Genomic DNA, 4,985 nt, shown 5'->3' with positions numbered 1-4,985 from the left:
AAGAAGCAGAAAGACATACTCTTTTCTCCACATTACTGATTGTAAGAACTACTCGCAAAGATGCATAAATTAACTGACATCATCTGGCTTCCAAAACCCCAACACGAGAAAAGGGCGACAAAATAATTGAGAACACAGCAATCGACCGATCGAGCAAGAAAACAACTCCGGAACGAGGAATCGAACACCGCAGAGGTGAGACCAAGATTCTTACCTCACAGAAGCAATCGATCGAGAGTACCTTTCGCCCTCGTGCGTATTGGGCGAGGCGATAATTGAAGGAAGCAGCATCGAAGGAAGCGGACCAGAACCCGCGCCTGGTGAGGTGTCGCTGGCCGTCAATGCTGCACTAGTGTAACCATCACCGCATACGAACTGTACATGCGGCCCTCCATCGGCCGCCCGTTGGGCGTGGTCTGGAGGAGAGATGCGTTAGATCAGGAAGGTCGCATAGACACTCATATCTGCGTCCGTTCTTGGGGAGGCGCAAGTGTATGCGCCGCTTTCAAGATTTTGTTTATATATATATATTTTTGCAATCTTTTTTATAAATAAAACAAATCGCAAAAGACATCGATAACTTCAATCTGAGGTTTTTATTTTGACGTAGGATTATTTTAAGTTATTTAAAAATAAATAATACGTTTTTTTTTTACTAAAAACATCAAAATGTAGGTAACGTTTTAGCGCGTGGAAAAGTATAATTGACATGGTACGCCAAAGCAACAAGGACATCCCAACCAACCAAACGCCTATAGTAGAGCATCTCTAATCGATATTCTTTTACATTAATTTGATGTAAAAAGAGGTACCAATTATTCTCCCACGGATATCCTTAATTTTGTATCCGTTTGAAGTCCTTTGAATAAATTAATTTAATTACTAAGATTATAAATATTCGTTATATTACTAAGATTATAAATATTTTAAGATTTATAATAAGAAGGAAGGTATTCATATTTATTTTGTTGTAATTAAAAATATAATATTATAAAAATTAGTTATTATGTACTATAAAATATTAATTTTAATAATAATTATGATCACAATAAAAATATTTAACAAATTAATATGTATGTTGAATAATAAATTATAAGATGAAAAAATAGAATATTCTAAGGAATATTCCTTTTAGTGTTGGAAATGTTGTGTATTGGTTGGAGTTGAAAAAAAAATTTGGTGTTGGTGTTGAAAATTCACTAAAATAGGTTTTGTGGTGGAGATGGTCTAAGAATTGTTTGATTTCGTAAGTGGAATGGAATAGATATGGAAAATTTATTTCTACATTTGACTTACAAATAGCAACAAGGACGTCTTTAATTAGATCATAACGGTAACTTAACTATGGTGTAGGGGAGTTCAAGTAACTTAATAACGACCATGTGAGACCGCTAAGATGACGAATTCCACCTTTTACAGAAGAAAAGAGAAGTTTAAGTTGAATATTGAATGTAACCATGCCATTTTATCTGGTCATAGGTGTGTTGTTAAAATATTAGTTCAACTTGATGTCTGGAGCAAATTCTGCTTTATCTCTTTTGCAAAATTTGATAGCATGATTCATGCAGCTGCCACCATGAGCTTGAAACTGCAAGAATAAATGGATTGCTCGGAAATATTGATGCAAATATTGGTGATCCGCAGATTGGTATATGCTTTTTCCTAAAGCAAAATGAAAGTTGAAACAAACTTAACTGCTTTTTGAGCTGCAGAGAGTAAATAATAATGTTTTGCACACTATTCTTGGCATAGGTTGGGACACTGATCAGTTTCTCACAGATATTGAAGAGGCAACCCTTGTCATGCTCAGTGTTGTGAGAAATGTAAGTTGGTTTGATTTACGAACAAGGTGGGATCGAAGTCTCATACATATTAAACTTCATCAAGAAGAAAATCATTGATCAACTTATTTGAGAAAATAAGGCGGCAAGCCCATATTCATTAAAGTTATTATAGATGTGTTAACTATGAATTTAAATAAATGATTAGTCGGAAACGTAATCAAAGGATGCTGGACATCTGGGCTAGTCATTACGTGCACTTTCCGATTTACCCTGGTGGCCGATAGGAAACTTTCGTGGGGCTTCGAAACGATTAGTCAAGCACTTGCTTATGACTAATGACTTCTACCTTTTCACATTAATTAGCACATTGAATTATAATTTTATGACTTGACAGAGAGGAATCGCACCTGGTGGATTTAACTTCGATGCAAAATTGTCAGTTCCTTTACTTCATTCCGTTAACTCTATTTGATGCTTAGCAATATGAATTATATTGTTATGACATGGTTCAGGAGGAGAGAGAGCACTGATGTCGAGGACTTGTTCATAGCTCATATTTCTGGAATGGATACACTTGCTCGAGGGCTTCGAAATGTAGCCAAACTAATCGAGGTAAAATGAGCATTCAAATTCATGCGAGATCACTCAGAGATGTATTGAGTGTGCTTTCCTAATTCTAGGATGGTTCTCTCGCTGAGCTTGTTCGCAAATGCTACGAAAGCTTTGACACCGAACTCGGGGCTTTGATCGAGGTACATTCACTTATCAATCCCATTATAAACTACATGATCAAATAACAAATCTTAATCTCATAATCTTTGAATGCAGTCTGGTAAGGCAGATTTTGAGACACTTGAAAAGAAGGCAATTGAATGAGGTGAACCATCTGTCGCCTCTGGGAAACAGGTGATGATTATGTGGCCATATATTACCTAATTTTCAAATTTAAATCCTATGGAGGAGTCCCAATAACAGCCGAAATATATATGATCCAAACTGGATTCGACAGATAAATTTGGGTCCTCCATAAGATTTGTATTCGTATTTTTCCATGCCTTGATGAGTGTTCCGGGGATAATCCAATGGGCTCATCATGGCCAAACTCGAGTCTGATCTGGGTCTGACTTGAATCTCGCCCAGAGACCTGATAAACCCTGTACAAATCTCCCTTGGTCTGATAAGCCTTGGCCGAATCCATCGCCGAATCCCCATTCGGCCAAACCCATCGCCGAATCCCCATTCGGCCGTAGCCTTAGCCGAATCCCCACTCGGCCACTCCCATCGCCGAATCCCCATTCGACCGTAGCCTTAGCCAAATCCCCACTCGGCCACACCCATCGCCGAATCCCCATTCGGCCATAGCATTAGCCGAATACCCATTCGGCCCTATCCCTAAGCCGAGTCCCTCATTCGGCCACAGCCTCCGCCGAATCCTCATTCGACCCTAGCCCCCGCTGAATCTTCATTCGGCCCTAGCCTCAGCCGAATCCTCATTCGGCCCTAGCCTTGCTAGATCACTCCGCAACACTCTGGCCCACCTCATCATGACCTCTGACAAGCCCACGCCCCATTTAATTAGTGCTATCTCTCTGATGCTTGTACGCAGACGATTAACAAGGTGATACGTTTACGGCGATGGGACAGGGAACTCGATGGTTCCTGACATCTCATTAACCAAGATGAGACGTTTCTTAATGATGACGTGACACGTGCGCACGCTCATCCCCTCTCTTAAAAGACCACTCCGTCGGACAGGTAAAGGGGGCTGGCCGAACTCTCTCAACTTTTACACGCTCAAGCCTTTACTGTTCATCTTCTTCTTCCTCTCGCCATGGCTAACTTGAGCGTCGGAGTGGTCGCGCCGGAGCCACCTCCGACTGTCCTACTGACGTTTGCTGTGCCTGCAGGTCCTGTGGCCCTCGAGCTTCTTCTTCTCCTGCATCCCAGAAGCTCTCATCAACTCAGACGAAGGCTCAGGCGACTGTGAAGCCTTCATCACCCTCAGTGTCATCTACTGTTCAACTCCCATGGCGAGGAGGGTGCGGTGACGTGTCCAGGAGCAGTTCTCAACCGGAACAATGAGTTTGTAAACTCGACGTTATTTTGTATCCCTTTCGATGCAGCAGGAACTAGCGGAGATGATATTCCAATCCGTGTTATAGCTAGAGCCATGGAAGTTTGAGATCGATCGTCTTGAATAACATTTGATGTAAATGGTCGAGATGCAGGAACTCGCAATGATGATATTCCAATCCCTGTTTTAGAATCGTTGAAGTTTGAGGTTGCTCAAAAGACTTAAACATTTGATGTAACTGGTTGACAATCCTAAAGATGTTATTTTAGTACTAGTATTTCAATAAAAATAGTGTTTGGCAAGCATGCTGTTGAGACTAACACAACTTGACGATGACGCCAGACTAATGTTAGTGCAAGTTGGTAACACTAACTGACAAGGCATGATTCTTCTACACTTCTAGCATGATTCTATTAGCTTGTGAGGCTGTCTTGAAGATTACCTTGCAACCATATTTGTTTGAAAAATTTGGGAAAACAGATTTAAAGACAAAAAGAAAGCAGAGTAGGTATGTGAAACTTTGTGGGATAACAGGTTCATCAAGCAAAAACATAAAAAGGAAAGACAAGATGATTCCAGTAAACTCCAGTATTATTTCGCTTAAAAGGGAAACATGAGTATCGATGAACTGGCGAGTTCATCAAGCAAAAACAACTGGCGAGTTCATCAAGCAAAAACATAAAAACTTCCCGTAAGCGACTTCCAGTAAGCGGAGTTCATCAAGCAAAAACATAAAAACTTCCCGTAAGCGACTTCCAGTAAGCGGCAGGGGCAGCATCATCAGTTAATCTCCTTACGAGCACGCTTACATTTCTTGGCAGCCGGGGCAGGGGCAGCCTCCCGGGCGATAGCTGCGACTGCCTCCTCTATGGCAACAGCGGCGGTCGCCGCCTCGGCAGTGGCGGTCGCCGCATAGGCAGCGGCGGCCTCCGCAGCGGCAATAACGGCCTCAGTGGCCTCATCTACTCGGAGGCATCGGTGGCGGCGATTTCTTGGACTCATCAGGAGAGGAGTAAGTGGTGGAGTCGTTTAGGGTTTAGGGAGCGTTCTTATATAACAATGGTGGGGTGGGGTGGGTTTAGGGTTTAGGGAGTCGTAATTAGTAATGCGAGAGAGAGCAATGCTCC

The 4,985-nt window shown here is 41.8% G+C and overlaps 1 pseudogene; it reads left to right on the top strand.

Annotated features, from left to right (window-relative positions):
- The first annotated feature begins 1,396 nt into the window (after positions 1 to 1,396).
- LOC141817349 (xylose isomerase-like) lies at positions 1,397 to 3,946 on the top strand (annotated as a pseudogene).
- Positions 3,947 to 4,985: the final 1,039 nt, after the last annotated feature.

This window comes from Curcuma longa, unplaced genomic scaffold (genome assembly GCF_044706935.1).
Source record: "Curcuma longa cultivar G26 ecotype Majalengka, Jawa Barat unplaced genomic scaffold, ITB_CL_G26_1.1 contig_20182, whole genome shotgun sequence".
NCBI lineage: Eukaryota > Viridiplantae > Streptophyta > Magnoliopsida > Zingiberales > Zingiberaceae > Curcuma > Curcuma longa.
Note: the sequence above shows the minus strand (reverse complement) of the source record. Positions and strands in the feature narration are given on the sequence as shown.